This window comes from Dermacentor andersoni, chromosome 1 (assembly GCF_023375885.2).
Source record: "Dermacentor andersoni chromosome 1, qqDerAnde1_hic_scaffold, whole genome shotgun sequence".
NCBI lineage: Eukaryota > Metazoa > Arthropoda > Arachnida > Ixodida > Ixodidae > Dermacentor > Dermacentor andersoni.
The window spans coordinates 356,156,828-356,174,597 of record NC_092814.1 but is presented as its reverse complement, the minus strand read 5'-3'; the positions used below and the strand labels follow the sequence as shown (position 1 = coordinate 356,174,597).

Sequence of the window (17,770 nt, the reverse complement as noted above, 5' to 3'; positions counted from 1 at the left end):
TGCTGTTAAGATAGGAGCTAGGTGGCTTTTGAACGATTTGTACCAAGCGGCACAAAGACCGTCTGGACCTGGCGACTTCCCTGGATTCAGGTCTTCGATGGCTTTCATCACTTCTTGTTCTGTTAATGGTCGTTCTAAGGTTTCTTTAACCTCACTCGACAGCTGTGGGATTCGTTGCAAAAATAATTTCTTGAAATCGTGCATGTTGACAGGCCTGAATGCAAAACGTTCTTTGTAATGCTCAAAGAAAGCACGCCCTATATCATTGTTATCCGTTAATACCACCCCTTCATATTCGATAGCCTCAATCTGCTTACGTCTCGAGTGCTTTTTTTCTAGCCCCAGTGCTCTTTTCGTTGGCGTTTCCCCGCATGATAGCCTTTCTGCTCTGGCGCGCACTAGCGCACCTCGGAAGCGATCTTCGTCGAATTCCTCGAGCTTCTTCTTAACGGCGCGCATATCTTGTTGATAGGCGCCAGGTTGCATGCATTCAAGCTTCGCAAATTTTTCTAGCAATGTTGTTAAATCCTTTTCTCTGGCCTTTTGTTCATATCGCAGTACGCTACTTCTTTCGATTGCCTTCAATTTAATGCTTTGCTTCAGCAACTCCCATTCCTCACCAAATTTCGTAGAACTGTCTGCTCCAAAAGAATTCAGAGCAGCCACTACATTTTCGTTAAAAGTTTCATCCTGTAACAGCTCTGCATTCAATTTCCACAGTTCCCAGACGAACTTGTTTCGTTCTTTCTTCCTGCCCACCGTGCATTTTACCAGGCAGTGGTCAGAATATGATATGGCCGTAACTGTGTAGCACTGGCATTTTTCAACTAAATCATATGAAAGATAGATACGGTCTAAGCGTGCGTGACTTGTGCCCTGAAAGTGAGTGTAGATTACGTGTCCGTGACCGCGAAAACATTCTGCGATATCTTCTAATTCGAATTCGTGTGTAATCTGCGCCAGGATATCACTACTTTTGTCACAAACCACGCGACGCGTAGACCTATCCTCAGCTTTCAATACGCAGTTGAAGTCGCCTACACAGGCTATCATTTTTTGCACATGTAAATGATGCTTTAAACTCAAAAAGAAATTTGCCCTCTCTTGCACAGTATTAGACGCATAAAAGCAAAACACGCGCCATTGGACATTACAATAGCTGAAGTCACAAAAGACAAGTCGACCAGAAGTACAGGAGAAGTAACCATCTATAACAAGACCAGGGAGCTTCCTCACGAACAGCACACACCCTGCCGAATTCCCTAAGGCGTGGCTCACTACCGTATAGTAGTTATACGTGAACCTTTGCACCATGCTCCCGGTCTCCTCCTCGCCGTCTACCTTGGTTTCTTGCACGGCTAAAACGTCGAGGTCGTGGTCCACTAGTAGTCTGTAAACCTGACTCTGTTTCCTTTTGGCGGCCAGACCTCGAACGTTTAGCGTGCCGAGGCTAAGCGACGGGTTGGTAGCCATTATTGGTGAAAACCGGAGGGGAGAAGGCCCGGAGCATGGTGCTCACCTTAACGTCTAGCTGACCGCTAGACGCCTCCGTGGCCATCCGGTGGCCGTCGCCCGGGTTCCTCTTTGGTCGGCTTCGGGGTAAGCCTACGGTCAGTCTCCAGGTTCGGCTTAGGCTTGAGGGTGGAGCGCCTTCCAGGTAGCGTCTTAGCGGGTGGTGCCTCGGAGTCACTGCCGGCCTTTCCGTCGACTTTCTCCTCGTGCTGCAGGGATCTCTTGACCGGTGCCGAGACGGATTCGGCGCGGGCGCTAACAGGGGTCGCGTTGTCGTCCGCCTCTGCCTGCGTTGCATCCGTAACTGGCTGGTAGCTCTCATTTTCTTGCGGGGCCGTCTTCACGCTCTCGACTGTAGCTGCTGGTTCTTTGGGGGGAGGGATATTCCTTCCTCCTTCGGCTTGCTTGGTCGTCGCGTCGGTTTCTGCCGCCACTTTGCCGTTTCCAGCTCCCGTGGCCGCTTCCTCCGCCTCGGTCACGTCCATTACATGGTCTAACGTCGACGGCTCGCTCTCCGCCGAACCCGCGGCTACTGCGTATGAACGCACACAGTCGGCGTCGTTGTGTCCAAAAAGCCTGCACCGCGAGCAACGGGGAACTTTGCGTTCACGACGAACGTGGCCAGAGCCCCGGCAGCGCAGGCACTGCATGGGACGTCCTGCGGCTACCACCAGCGCAAGCTCGCCGGCGACGCGGATCTGGTGGGGCAGGTCGTCGACTTTCATTCCTGCCTTCAGCTGCAGCAGCACTGCTCGGGTCGTCGAGCCCTTGTCGGAAACGCCATCCACTCGCCAGCGCTCCCGGGTCACTTCCGTCACTTTGCCGAAGGAGGCCAGCGCGGTCTTCATGTCTTCGTCGTCCACCCCATGCAGAAGCCAGTGGATACGAAGCTTCACCTGTTGTTCCTTGGGGTCGATGACCAGGCAGCGACGCCCCTTCACCTGCAGCTCCTTCAGGGCCGCCAGCTTTTCTGCAGCCTCGGCTGTCTTCATCGTCACCGCCCATACATGGTTGATTTGGTATGCTCCAAGGGCGACGACGCCAGAGAGCATACCAACAGCTTGAAGCGCGTCTCGAAAATCTTCTACACGAAACTGGCGAACACGAGCGTCGCCGTGCAAAAAAACTGTGTTTAAAACAATACGTCCTGTAGGTAGCCGAGGCAAAATTATCTGGTAATCCTTATCTTCTTCCGTCGAAAGCCTGTTGCCGCGGCTAACAGCCGCATATGCCGCTCCATTGGAGCCCATGATCCCGCGATCCGTTCAGCTCGGGAGCCGGAAGCAGAATGACTGAGCCACGAGTACGATGCTTCAAAGCGGTACAAAAGCGCCTCTAGTGAATGCGGTGTTGCCTTAGAAAAAGCTGGAACCGCATGGCGCGTTTTTCGCGAGCGAAAAACGCGACGGGCGGCAAACGCCCGCGTTGCCGCCGACGCGCGAGCACCCGTACGAAAAAAAAGGAGCGGCGCTTTCGCGCCGCGTTTTCACGGTTGCCAGACAACATAACTCTCAAAGACATGTATTGTCTCTGTTACCGCATATATAATATGCCCTTAAACTTACAGAACACTACAATAAAAATAATCTGAGTGTAATTAGACAGCGACATTTCTTTCCGAAGTGTATTTATCAAGCTTAATTTCAAGCAGCAATATTGTGTGCGAAACTGCGACTATGTACCTTCCGCGTGCTGAGAAGCCGCTGCTTGTTTACAACTTCACATATAAAAAGGAGGGTCGGCCGCTTACTACCGAGCAGAAGAGGCGATTGCTACTATTAAGGGGGATGCTGATACTGAAGCAAGAAAAAATGCGGGTCAGGAGGTACATGTGGGTGCGGCCTTCTTGGTTGAGAAGAGAGCTAACACCATACACTGGTAATATTATTAGCAAATTGTCTTGCCAGTATTAGCGATGAGACGCGACGCTTCTCCACTTTAGTTATTAGGGCCTCGTTGAAGGTTGCTTTGTTCATTTTAGGTTAACACGATGCGCGAACGAAATCACGGTAGCACATGTTTTCCTTGACGCGCGCGCCAGTTCTGTCGAGAAAAAAAAGAGTTCCGCCGAGGAGGTTCCGTCGAGATGCGCAGAGAGCAAGGCCATCTGGTGGCAAAAAAAGAACCAAAATGCCACGTGACCAAATGCCACGTGACTTACCTGAACTCTGATTGGTGGACGCGCCGCGCGACGCGTTTTTTTCTACTCCGAGCAGCAGCACGCGGCGGCGCGATTTCGTGGCGGATCATGCTGGGCACGCGTCAAAATGACGCGCGCGTCCCACCATCCGCGCGTCAATCGCGCCTGAAATCGCGCCATGCGGTTCCGCCTTTAAGGCTCAGGCTTGCGTCGCTTGCTCAGGCGCACATTTCGTTGCCGCGCCGAACGCTGCGTTGCTCGACGCTCACCGCGTCCAATGCGGGGCGCGTAGTCGCTGCGCCGTAGCCCATTGTCTTACACCCCTTGGCGGGTCGACGGGAACGCTGTCGCGTTGCACTCTTGAAGGCAAAGCAGAGTAACGCATGAGTTGTTTCTTCGTCTAGCCGAACCAAATATAGCCAAGCAACAGCAGTTCACCAGGCTAAACAGTGGTTGAACAACTAAAATAAAGGCTAGTATGCTTCGAATCCTGGGCTTAACCTTAGCTAAGCCACAGCCATTTTTGGACACAACGACACAGACTGTGTACGCTCTTACGCAGTAGCCGCGGGTTCGGCGCAGAGCGAGCCGTCGACATCAGAACATATGATGGACGTGACCGAGGCGGAGGAAGCGGCCAAGGGTGCTAGAAACAGCAACGTGGCGGCAGAAACGAGCGGGACGACCATGCCGACTGAAGCACGACCGAATAATGTCCCTCCTCCAAACGAGCCAGAAACCACACTAATCAGCGTCAGGGCGGCCCAGAAAGAACATGAGAGCCGCCAGCCGGCTACTGATACTACGGAGGCAGCGGAAACCGACAACGCGACCCCTGCTAGCGCCCGCGTCGAAAGCGTCTCGGCACCGGTGAAGAGGTCCCTCCAGCAGGAGGAGAAAATCGACGGAAAGGCCGGCGGTGACTCCGAGGCACCGCCCGCTAAGACGCTACCCGGCAGACGCTCCACCCTCAAGCCTAAGCCGAACCTGGAGGCTGACCGTAGGCTCGCGGTGAAGACGACCACAGACGAATTCGGGCGATGGCTACCGGATGGCCACGGAGGCGTCTAGCGGTCAGCTAGACGTTAAGGTGAGCACCATGCTCCGGGCCTTCTCCCCTCCGGTTTTCATCAATAATGGCTACCAACCCGTCGCTTAGCCTCGGCACGGTCTGGCCGCCAAAAGGAAACAGAGTCAGGTGTATAGACTGCTAGTGGACCACGACCTCGACGTTTTAGCAGTGCAAGAAACCAAGGTAGACTGCGAGGAGGAGACCAGGAGCATGGTGCAAAGGTTCACGTACAACTACTATACGGTAGTGAGCCACGCCTTAGGGACTTCGGCGGGGTGTGTCTTGTTCGTGGGGAAGCTTCCAGGCCTGGTTATAGACGGTTACTTCTCGTGCTCTTCCGGTCGACTTGTCGTTTGTGATTTCAGCTATTGCGATGTGCAATGGCGCGTGCTGTGCATTTATGCGCCTAATACGGTGCAAGAAAGGGTAAATTTCTTTTTGAACTTGAAGCACCACTTCTCTGTGCACAAAATGATAGCCTGTGTTGGGGACTTCAATTGTGTATTGAACATCAAAGATAGGTCTACGCGACGCGTAATTTACAACAAAAGCAGCGATATCATGGCGCAGATCATACACGAATTTGAATTAGAGGATATCGCTCAGTGTTTCGGGGCTGACCGAGAAGTGAGGTACACTCACTTCCAGGGAATAAGTCATGCACGATTAGACTGTATCTACCTGTCATATCATTTAGTAGAAGAATGCCAGTACTATGCAGTTACTGCCGTATCCTTTTCTGACCACTGCCTGGTAAAATGCAGGGTGGGCCGCAAAAAAGAACGAAAAGAATTCGTCTGGGAACTGTGGAAAATGAATGCTGAGCTTCTACGGGACGATACTTTTAACGAAACGGTAGTGAATGCTCTGAATTCTTTTGGAAAAGACAGTTCTATGAAGTTGGGCGAGGAATGGGAGCCGTTGAAACAAACTATGAAAATCAAGGCAATTGAAAGAAGTAGCGTACTACGATATGAAGAGAAGGCAAGAGAAAGGGATTTAAAAACATTACTGGAAAAATTTGTGACGCTCGAATGCATGCAACCCGGCGCTTATCAAGAAGATATGCGTGCTATTAAGAAAAAGCTCGAGGTTTTCGATGAAGAGCGTTATCGAGGCGCGCTCGTGCGCGCGAGAGCAGAAAGACTAGCATGCGGGGAAATGCCTTCGAAAAGAGCACTGGGACTAGAAAAAAAGCACTCCAGACGCAAACAGATTGAGGCCATCGAATATAACGGGGTGGTAGTAACTGATATGAACAATATAGGGCGTGCCTTCTTTGAACATTTCCAAAAGCTTTTCGCATTCAGGCCCGTCAACATGCAAAGTTTCAAGCACTTATTTTTGCAGCGAATGCCACAGCTGTCGAGTGACGTTAAAGAAACGTTGCAAGGGCGAATAACTGAACAGGAAGTGATAAAGGCCATCGAAGACCTGAACGCTGGCAAATCACCAGGTTCAGACGGTCTTTGTACCGCTTGGTACAAATCGTTCAAAAACCACCTAGCTCCTATCTTAACCGGAGTTTCCAATGAAGCATACGAAATGAAAATATTTCCACCATCCTTTGGCCAGTCCCATACAGTACTAATAACTAAAACAGAAGAGACCGAGAAGCTCAAGCAACTTTCCTCCTATAGACCCATAGCGCTTACTAACTGCGACTACAAAATACTGATGAAGGTGCTGGCACGGCGTATGCAGTCGGTCATTAAGGAAGTAGTCGGCCCACACCAGACGTGTGGCATTCGCGGAAGGGCCATCTTCACTAACATTCATAAGATGAAGTGTGTGCTGGAGTGTTGTGATGCCATGTGTGATGCAGTTGCGATCCTCCAGCTTCACTTGGAGAAAGCGTTTGATTGCGTTTCTCATGAGATATTGCTCACCATCCTTGAACATGTTAATTTTGGCCACATAATCACTGAGGGGGTGAACATGGCGTACCGGAGTTCCTATACGAGACTTATAATTAATCAAATGCTGGGGGCCCCCATTAACGTGAAGCGCTCCGTTCGCCAGGGTTGTCCACTCAGCTCACTCCTGTTTTGTGTTTACATAGAAACGCTATGTCAGGCCATCATTGAAAATGAATACATTAAGGGATTTTGCCTCCAAGCAGCAGAGGTGAAGTTATTGGCATATGCTGACGATGTGGCTGTATGTTGCAAAGATACGCAAAGTGTATTGAACGCTGTGAGTATCGTCAGACAGTTTGGTAATGCCACTAATAGCTTCGTGAACTGGCAGAAATGTTTGGGGTTTTGGCACGGGGGATGGGCGTCCACACCAGACCACTTTTCTAACGTCACCTGGGTCACGACGCCAGTTAAGTACCTTGGCGCACCCCTTGATGCCTACAAGGACAGTAGCGAGTACTAGAAGGAGCGGACAAAAGAAATAAAAGAAAAGGCCGACCGATGGAACGCCGGTCACCTGTCAATGTTCGCGAAAGCAACAGCGTGCAACATGTTTCTCGTAACAAAGATCTGGTACGTAATGCAGGTCCTACAGTGCTCTCGGATTAATGTGCAGAAACTGCACCGCGTGTTCGCTGTTTTCTTGTGGGCATCGAGCTGGGAGCGATGTAGCCGAGATAATCTCTTCCGGCGCGTGAAGGATGGTGGTCTGGGGTTGGCGCACCTCTTCTTGCGTCAAGTAGTAAACAGGTTCTTCTTTTTTCGAGACACAAATGACCCATTTCTACGCACCGTTATCCAAATGAAGTTGTCAAGATCACTTCCCGAATTCGTTGTAGGCACCGAAATAATGCCAGGACCAGTTCGTGTTTTCTTTAGAGGAATAATTCAGTGTTTCCTTTTTGCGTGTTTGTTTTTTTAGTGCATATTTGTGGAGTGTAAAACGGAAAAAGTTATATCGTGATTTATGTGACAGTGTTTTGCTGGTACCTATGTACAGAGCCCCGTACAGTGGAGGCCCAGGCCTAGATGTATTGAAAAGGGTGAAGAAGATGCCAGTTCAACCAGCCACTAAATCGTTCTTCTTTAAATTACACACCGGTACTCTACCTGTTAAAATCTTCCTTGAACAACGTGGGTTCTACATGCCATGGGGAACCCACTGCCTTATATGTAAAAAAACAGAAAGCATAGATCATGTCTTCATCCATTGTTGGGAAGGGGTCTTTTTCTGGGACGTGTTACAAAAGACTCTAAAAAAGGAGCTACATATAGATCCCCACGGAATCAGGTTTCTGCCAGTATATGACGACGAAGGTTTCCCGTACGACCTGATCATGCTTACGGGCCTCCACTGTTTATGGCGCGCAAGAATGGCGGGTTACCATTGTGACCCCGAAGCCCGACCGGCGCGTCTGTACTTTTGTGAATCCATGCAACGGTATGTGGAAGTGCAGAAGTTGAACAGCCTGCTCCTGAGTGGCTGTCGAGGGTTGAACCCCCTACAGCACTTAAGGAATTTTAATCCGACAACGTCGTCCCACAGTATCGGACGGCAACGAATGTAAATATTACTGTTCTTTGTTCCGTGTTTGTATTCATTCCTTTTTGCTTCTTTGGTCTTTGTTTATATCATTTAGGAATTTGTGTTGTGATATGTCGAGGACTGGCAATAAAGAAAAAAAATACCCGAGGAGCTCAGTCGGTAGAGCGTTAGGCTTTTAACCTAACGGTCCAGGGTTCGAGCCCCTGTTCGGGCGTCACTGTAAGTTCTTTTTATTTCCCCTTTCTATGCGTATGAAAGGTTTGAATCCTTCCGCGCTGGTGCAAGAAGCGCTGTGTCGTGAACTGTTAAGCTTCCAACGCAACGGGCCTTGACGATGGCTTAGCGTGTTTTTCTTTTCCAATATTTCTTTTTCTAGGCAGATGAAAGTTTGGGCAGCGTTCCTTGCAAGCTCTAGAATCTCAGCCTTAGAGCTTGAGGCTTTTAACCTAACGGTCCAGGGTCTGTGCTCCTATTCGGGCGAGGCGAAATTTTACAGTGAAGCTGCATACCCCTACCATCCAAGGCAATATTGCTGCCGTTGGCGTGGTAAGCAAAAAAAAAAAAAAAAAAACTGCCCATACGTGCTGCGATCCCGAAGATAGTGCAATCTCGGGCCGACCCGCGGCGGAGATGAAGCAGACGTTAAGCAGTCCCCATAGGTGGCCCCATACCGAAGGTAGTGCAATGCCGGCCCGACCCGCGGCGCAGATGAAAAAGACGTTAAGCAGTCCCCACACGTGCTCCGATGCCAAAGATATTGCCATGCTTAGAAGACCCGCGGCGGGGATGGAGTTAGCCATTAAGGGGCCTTCATACACAGCTTCGCTAGTAATCCTTCTTCACAAAGTGGAAGGGCACTGAGAGTTTCCTTTTTCTATGTGTACGAAATTTTGAATCCTCCTGAGCTGCTGCGAGTAGCTCAGATTGGTGAACTGTTTGGCTTTCAACCTAACAGCCTCGGATAACGGCTTAGCTTCTCTTTCTTTCGCAATAGTACTTTTTCTATGCAGAGAAAAGTTTCGGCAGCATGCCTTCCAAGCCCGAGTAGCTCAGTCGGTAGAGCGTTAGGCTTTTAACCTAACGGTCCAGGGTTCGAGCCCCTGCTCGGGCGTCGCTGTCACCTTTTTTTTTTTCACCTTTCTATGCGTACGAAAGGTTTGAATCCTTCGGGGCTGGTGCAAGAAGCTTTGTGTCGTGGACTGTTATGCTCCTACCGCAACGGGCCTTGACAATGGCTTAGCGTGTTTTTCTTTCCCAATAGTTCTTTTTCTAAGCAGACGAAAGTTTGGGCAGCGTTCCTTACAAGCTCTAGAAACTCAGCCTTAGAGCTTTAGGCTTGTAACCTAACGGTCCAGGGTCTGTGCTCCTATTCGGGCGAGGCTAAATTTTACAGTGAAGCTGTATACCTCTACCATCCAAGGAAATATTCCTGCCGTTGGCGTGGTAAGCAAAAAAAAGAAAACTCCCCATACGTGGCCCGATCCCGAAGATAGTGCAATCTCGGGCCGACCCGCGGCGGAGATGAAACAGACGTTAAGCAGTCCCCATAGGTGGGCCGATACCGAAAGTAGTGCAATGCCGGCCCGACCCGCGGCGGAGATGAAAAAGACGTTAAGCAGTCCCCATACGTGCTCCGATCCCAAAGATATATTAATGCTGAAACGACCCGCGGCGGAGATGGAGTTTGCCATTAAGGGGCCTTCATACACAGCTTGGCTAGTAATCCTTCTTCACAAAGCAGAAGAGCACTGAGAGTTTCCTTTTTCTATGTGTACGAAAGTCTTGAATCCTTCTGAGCTGCTGCGAGTAGCTCAGATTAGTGAACTGTTTGGCTTTGAACCTAACAGCCTTGGATAACGACTTAGCTTCTCTTTCTTTCCCAATAGTGCTTTTTCTATGCAGAGAAAAGTTTCGGCAACATTCCTTCCAAGCCCGAGTAGCTCAGGATTACACTTCCGGCGGCGAAAGCCTACGGACGTGTTTTTCATGTGCTCCAACGGGGCGGTGTTAGCGGCCCAGTTTTGCCGCGGAAACAGGGACGACATGGAAGACAGCCAGGACTACCAAGTGCTCCTGCCTCATTTGCCAAAAGGTCGTATTGTTTGTAATGCACTTTTTTTGTACCGTGACCTACGAGCAAGGCCGTACAGAGTTGAAGACTACCGGGATGTCCTTGAACGTTTGGAACAGCTGCCTGAGGTTGACGCCTTAGGAGCATTTCAGATGAATCATGTGTGGGCTGTTGCGTTCAAGAGCCATGAAAGCATGAAGAAGTTGTTGACTGCGGGGAATATTACTGTGAAAGGCAGAAAATGTCTGGTAGTAGACCCGAACAACTAAGATGTCCGAGTGAAAATCCACTGGGTGCTCCCTAATGTGACGAACGACGACATACGTGTGGCCTTTGAGCCATACGGCAAGGTTATGGAAACGACAAAGGAGCGCTGGCGTGTCGTTGGTATTTCTGAGAAAGGTACGACAACGCGCGTGCTGAACCTCAAGCTGAAGGCCGGGGTCACGACTGAAGATATTCCATATCAAGTACATGTCGCTGGAGAGCCTGCTCTCGTAGCTATTCCAGGCAAGGCGCCACTTTGCTTGCGCTGCCAGGGTAAAGAGCATATCCGCCGCGACTGCCGGATCCCGCGATTCTCCCGGTGCCGACGCTTCGGCCATGACGAAAGCGAGTGCGTGCCCACGTACGCAAATATAACGGGCCACAGAAAGGACGCTGACATATTGGACAATATCATGGACGAGGCTGAAGCTGAAGAAGCAGCTGCCACGGTGACGAAGGAGCAAAAACCTGTGGAAACGCCTCCGGCAGCGGTACAACAACGTGAGCCAGCTATTGAAACAATAACGTGTGAAAAAAATCTGGCCGGTGCAAACAGTGACGACGCGCACAACAAAATGAATGGAAAATGCCATGAAGGGAAATCTTCTAGTGAAGCTATGGCGACGTCGCCAAATGAAACACGGACAGTGCAGTGTCAAACAATGGAAGGCGTTGTAGAGGCGTCGGCAAAGCGCATACACAGCGACAGTGTCGGCGAACCGGACCATCTGGGTGGTGCAGGTGGCGGGGGGCCGCCTTTGAAAACGGCGTTCACGAGACGAACGTCGTTAAAGCCGAAACCAAACATTCCTCCTGATAAACCGCCGAAATAAAGGCGGGGATTCGCTTCCCCTTGGTGAGTGAGCAAGATGGGACCGAATAAGCGACGCCGCCTAGACGATGCTGTCCCGTCCAGCTACCGAACTTCGGTTGAGGAAGCAGGCGACGGGTAGCGAGTTCATTCTGGCCCACTACTGCTACAACTGAGTGAAGAGTCCACTGCATCCTTGACTTCTGGGGTAAACGCTGCCCGATCCGAGTGCTCTTCACAAATTAAGGACGAAAAACTTGCTCTTCCCTTACGTGTTGCCACTTTGAATGTACGGGGATTGGCGACTAAGAAACGGCAAAATCAACTTAATCGACTTTTTCTGGAAAATAACTTGTACGTAGTGGCCATGCAAGAAACAAAGATAGAAAGTGAGGAGCAGACGGATCGAATGGTGGGAACTTTTCGAAGGCACTTCAATGTTTGTGTTAGCCATGCGATAGGCACCTCTAGTGGTTGTGCAGTTTATATGAGGAACAACGTGGGCATTGAAGGTGAAAAAGTAGTTGCGTCAGAGGCGGGACGGTTGCTTGTTGTTGACTTTTCGTACTGCGCAAGGCAATGGCGTGTTATCTGTATATATGCGCCAAACATCGATTATGAGCGTGTTGTTTTGTTTGAAGACTTAGAACAATTTTTAAAAAGTGATAAATACTTAATTGTGCTTGGTGATTTTAATTGTGTATGTTTGGCTGAAGATCGAGCCAAGAACACCCCTGTACGAGATAAAAGTTCGCGAGTGCTTGTTTCACTGCTCCAGGAATATTATTTAGAAGACCTCGGTTATCTATAGTTAAGAGGAAGTAGCCCTATCTATACCCATTACCAGCGCGGAAGCTGTGCTAGGCTGGATAGAATCTATGTCACAGCTGACCTTGCAAGGGATTGTGGCCACTATGAAGTGAAACATGTGTCTTTCAGCGACCATACCCTTGTCATGACTACACTAGGAAGCAACCTCAGAAAAAGACGTTTTAATTGGGCTTTGTGGAAGTTCAACGTGAAAGTCTTGCAAGATGAAAAATTTATGGAGTGTGTAACAAAAACACTTAAACAAATGACATCCAAAGGGCCACATGGGTGGGCAGCTGAGTGGAAAAATTTAGGAACGACGTCAAGATTATTGCGATTGAAAGGGGCACCATTATTAGTCAAAAGCAAAAGTGTAATGAAAAAGAACTCCAGTGCCAACTCGATTTTCTTATATGTATGGGAAGCGGCAATCCCGGCATGTATATAAAAGATTCGCGAAGTGAAAAGCAAACTAGAAGTAATTGCAACCGAAAAGTACAGAGCAGCAGTGATAAGGGCGCGAGCCGAAAAGATATGGTTGGGTGAAACACCCAACAAGCGAGCGATGTGTGACGAAAGAAAATACGCGGCTCAAAACGAAATACGACAGATCAACTACCGTAACGAACAGGCATCAGACAGGAGTAAAATTGAGCAGGCATTTGGCGAACATTACAGCGAATTATTTGCGAATAAAAAAGGCGATAGAACTGGGCTGAGAGCCGAGGTTATTAATCTAATGCCTAAGCTCGATGAAGAATGTAAGACGCGATTAGAACAACCAACAAGTATAGAGGAAGTGAAAAGAGCCATAAAAGTATTAAGTCCAGGAAAAACACCTTGGCCGGACGGAATAGGAGCAGCCTTTTACAAAATATTCATTGAAGAAATCAGCCCAATTTTGCATAACGTTATAAGCAAAGCCTATGAGGAAAAACGGTTACCGCTTTCCTTCCGCGCTGCCCATATTGTTTTGATACCGAAGACAGATGATCCAACTAGACTGTTATCAGTAGGGGCCTATCGCCCAATAACTCTTACAAATGTGGACTATAACATCTATACCAAAATTTTAGCTAAACGTTTGCAAAGCGTTATTATGCTTCTCGTTGGACCGCACCAGACATGTGGAATAAAAGGACGTTCGATATGTACAAATGTGCATGTAGCCCGCAGCGTTCTAGAATGTTGTGATGCCATCTCGGGACGAGTTGCTATGGTACAACTCGATCTCGCCAAGGCTTTCGACCGTGTCGCACACCATGTTCTTTTCCCTGTGCTTGAACATGTCAATATTGGAAAAGTGTTATTACAAGGTTTAAACATGACTTATAATGATTGTACTGTACGCATCATAGTTAACAAGAACCTCACCCAGAGTATTGACGTCCGGTCATCTATAAAACAAGGATGTGCGTTGTCATTCCTGCTTTTCGCTCTTTATCTTGAACCCTTCTGCCTCAGTCTTATTATTAATGAAAAAGTACATGGTTTCAGGCTTCAGACGCATCATGTGAAAATGCTTGCCTACGCTGATGATGTAGGAATCTTTTGCACTGACCGCAGTAGCATGGAAGAAGACATAAGCGTCACCAAAGATTTTTGCAAACAGAAAGGTTCCGCGATAAACTGGGAAAAAAGTGTCGGTTTCTGGCACGGAATATGGGACTTTACACCAGAAAGATCTGCGACCATCACGTGGGCAAGAAGTCCTTCTACGTATTTAGGCGTGCCTCTCGAGCAATATAAAGAAAGTGCAGATTACTGGGATGACCTGACGCCAAGGGTGAAGGAAAAAGTTGGAGGATGGCAAGGCTGCGAATCATCGATGTTTGCTAGGGCCAGTGCGTGGAATGTTTTTTTGATTGCCAAAGTATGGTATGTGCTGCAGTTTTTGTCAATGTCACGCGTCAACGTGCAGAAACTGCACCGAATATTTGCGGTTTTTATTTGGGGCTCCAATTGGGAGAGAATCAGCCGCACTAATCTGTTTCGCCCAGTGAAAGACGGAGGCCTCGGCCTTTCTCATCTGTTCATCCGACAAATTGTGTCGCGTTTTATGATCCTGCGGGACACGAGAGACCCGTTTTTGAGAGCGATGACGCAAATGCGCCTTAAGAATGTATTACCCGAATTTGTTGTGTCTAGTGCGGCTGCAATCGACTGTGGTGTAAAAGGCTACTTCAGAAAATTAGTCACGTCGTTCAGGATACTTAAAACACGCTTCTCATTCGAGTACCTGAGCCTTGTACCGAGAAAGCAACTATATAAAGATTTATTTCGATGTAATGATGCCAGTACCATTATACAGATCGCTAAACATTGCAGGCTCAGGGCAAGATGTATTAAAAAGAGTTCGAAAAATGACTGTTAGAGGAGCTGTTAAAACATTCTTTTTCAAATTACACACAAACACACTCCCTGTAAAAACATGGCTCGATGAAAAGGGAATATTTGTACCGTGGACAACAAACTGCCTTTTGTGCAAGAAACCAGAAACAATCAAACACACGTTCATTGATTGTTTGGATCCAGTTTTTTGGGATGTTTTGCAACGAACCCTGAAGAAAGAGTTACCGATAACACCACACGGAATTCGGTATCTCTCAGTACAGAATGAAAACAGCTTCCCCTATGACATGATCATGATACTGGGGCTACATAGCCTTTGGATCACAAGAATGGGAGTCAGGGACGCAGACCCCAAGGCAAAGTCAGCCAGAGAAAACTTTATAGAGAGCATAACCTACATGCGCGAGGTATATAGTACTTTAACCGAGCCACCAGATTGGATTTGTGTACTTGATGAGTTGGTACGAATGAAAAATTTTTAATTGACCACACTGGTCAAGCAGACCAAGGTGGGTTTTATGTATGTACATGCCTTTTCTGAATAAAAGTTAAAAAAAAGAGCTCGAGTAGCTCAGTCGGTAGAGCGTTAGGCTTTTAACCTAGCGGTCCAGGGTTCGAGCCCCTGCTCGGGCGTCACTGTAAGTTCTTTTTATTTCCCCTTTCTATGCGTACGAAAGGTTTGAATCCTTCGGGGCTGGTGCAAGAAGCGCTGTGTCGTGAACTGTTAAGCTTCTAAAGCAACGGGCCTTGACGATGGCTTAGCGTGTTTTTCTTTTCCAATAGTTCTTTGTCTAAGCAGATGAAAGTTTGGGCAGCGTTCCTTACAATCTCTAGAAAGTCAGCCTTAGAGCTTTAGGCTTTTAACCTAACGGTCCAGGATCTGTGCTCCTATTCGTGCGAGGCTAAATTTTACAGTGAAGCTGTATACCTCTACCATCCAAGGAATTATTCCTGCTGTTGGCGTGGTAAGCAAAAAAAAAAAACTCCCCATACGTGGACCGATCCCGAAGATAGTGCAATCTCGGGCCCACCCGCGGCGGAGATGAAGCAGACGTTAAGCAGTCCCCATAGGTGCGCCGATCCCGAAGGTAGTGCAATGCCGGCCCGACCCGCGGCGGAGATGAAAAAGACGTTAAGCAGTCCCCATACGTGCTCCGATGCCAAAGATATTGCAATGCCGAGAGGACCCGCTGCGAAGATGGAGTTTGCCATTAAGGAGCCTTCATACACAGCTTCCCTGGTCATCCTTCTTCAAACAGTGGAAGGGCACTGACAGTTTCCTCTTTCTATGTGTACGAACTTTTTGAATCCTTCAGAGGTGCTGCGAGTAGCTCAGATTCGTGTACTGTTTGGCTTTGAACCAAACAGCCTTGAATAACGGCTTAGCTTCTCTTTGTTTCCCAATAGTGCTTTTTCTATGCAGAGAAAAGTTTCGGAAACATTCCTTCTAAGCCCGAGTAGCTCAGTCGGTAGAGCGTTAGGCTTTTAACCTAACGGCCAAGGGTTCGAGCCCCTGCTCTGGCGTCCCTGCAGCTTCTATTTTTTTTCCCCTTTCTATGCGTACGAAAGGTTTGAATCCTTCGGGGCTGGGGCAAGAAGCGCTGTGTCGTGGGCTGTTAAGCTGACATTCTGCTTCCGGCTCCCGCGCTGAACGGATCGCGGCATCATGGGCTCCAATGGAGCGGCATATGCGGCTGTTAGCCGCGGCAACAGGCTTTCGACGGAAGAAGATAAGGATTACCAGGTAATTTTCCCTCGGCTACCTACAGGGCGTATTGTTTTAAACATAGTTTTTTTTGCACGGTGACGCTCGTGTTCGCCCGTTTCGTGTAGAAGATTTTCGAGACGCGCTTCAAGCTGTTGGTATGCTCTCTGGCGTCGTCGCCCTTGGAGCATACCAAATCAACCATGTATGTGCGGCGACGATGAAGACAGCCGAGGCTGCCCAAAAGCTGGCGGCCCTGAAGGAGCTGCAGGTGAAGGGGCTTCGCTGCCTGGTCATCGACCCCAAGGAACAACAGCTGAAGCTTCGTATCCACTGGCTTCTGCATGGGGTGGACGACGAAGACGTCAAGACCGCGCTGGCCTCCTTCGGCAAAGTGACGGAAGTGACCCGGGAGCACTGGCGAGTTGATGGCGTTTCCGACAAGGGCTCGACGACCCGAGCAGTGCTGCTGCAGCTGAAGGCTGGAATGAAAGTCGACGACCTGCCCCACCAGATCCGCGTCGCCGGCGAGCTTGCGCTGGTGGTAGGCCCAGGACGTCCCATGCAGTGCCTACGCTGCCGGGGCTCTGGCCACGTTCGTCGTGAATGCAAGGTTCCCCGTTGCTCGCGGTGCAGGCTTTTTAGACACAACGACGCGTACTGTGTGCGTTCATACGCAGTAGCCGCGGGTTCGGCGGAGAGCGGGCCGTCGACGTTAGACCATGTGATGGACGTGACCGAGGCGGAGGAAGCGGCCACCGGAGCTGCAAACGGCAAAGTGGCGGCAGAAACCGGCGCGACGACCAAGCAGGCCAAAGGAGGAAGGAATAATATCCCTCCCCCCAAGGAACCAGCAGCTGCAGCCGAGAGCGTGAAGACGGCCCCGCAAGAAAATGAGAGCCACCAGCCAGCTACGGATGCAACGCAGGCAGAGGCGGACGACAACGCGACCCCTGCTAGCGCCCGCGTCGAATCCGTCTCGGTAACGGAATCCGTCTCGTCGCAGCACGAGGAGAAAGTCGACGGGAAGGCCGGCGGTGACTCCGAGGCACCGCCCGCCAGGACGCTACCCGGAAGGCGCTCCACCCTCAAGCCTAAGCCGAACCTGGAGACTGACCGTAGGCTTACCCCGAAGCCGACCAAAGAGGAACCCGGGCGACGGCCACCGGATGGCCACGGAGGCGTCTAGCGGTCAGCTAGACGTTAATATGAGCACCCTGCTCCGGGCCTTCTCCCCTCCGGTTTTCATCAATAATGGCTACCAACCCGCCGCTTAGCCTCGGCTCGCTAAACGTTCGAGGTCTGGCCGCCAAAAGGAAACAGTCAGGTTTATAGACTGCTAGTGGACCCCGACCTCGACGTTTTGGCAGTGCAAGAAACCAAGGTAGACGGCGAGGAGGAGACCGGGAGCATGGTGCAAAGGTTCACGTACAACTACTATACGGTAGTGAGCCACGCCTTAGGGACTTCGGCGGGGTGTGTGTTGTTCGTGAGGAAGCTTCCAGGACTGGTTAAAGACGGTTACTTCTCGTGCACTTCCGGTCGACTTGTCGTTTGTGATTTCA

At 49.7% G+C, this 17,770-nt stretch overlaps 4 non-coding genes across 4 annotated transcripts; all 4 read left to right on the top strand.

Annotated features, from left to right (window-relative positions):
* The first annotated feature begins 8,330 nt into the window (after positions 1-8,330).
* Positions 8,331-8,403, top strand: TRNAK-UUU (transfer RNA lysine (anticodon UUU)). The gene has a single exon. It is a non-coding gene; the product is annotated as a tRNA-Lys (tRNA).
* An 824-nt stretch (positions 8,404-9,227) lies between these two features.
* On the top strand, positions 9,228-9,300 carry TRNAK-UUU (transfer RNA lysine (anticodon UUU)). Its single transcript has one exon. It is a non-coding gene; the product is annotated as a tRNA-Lys (tRNA).
* A 5,760-nt stretch (positions 9,301-15,060) lies between these two features.
* TRNAK-UUU (transfer RNA lysine (anticodon UUU)) lies at positions 15,061-15,133 on the top strand. The gene has a single exon. It is a non-coding gene; the product is annotated as a tRNA-Lys (tRNA).
* An 818-nt stretch (positions 15,134-15,951) lies between these two features.
* TRNAK-UUU (transfer RNA lysine (anticodon UUU)) lies at positions 15,952-16,024 on the top strand. The gene has a single exon. It is a non-coding gene; the product is annotated as a tRNA-Lys (tRNA).
* Positions 16,025-17,770: the final 1,746 nt, after the last annotated feature.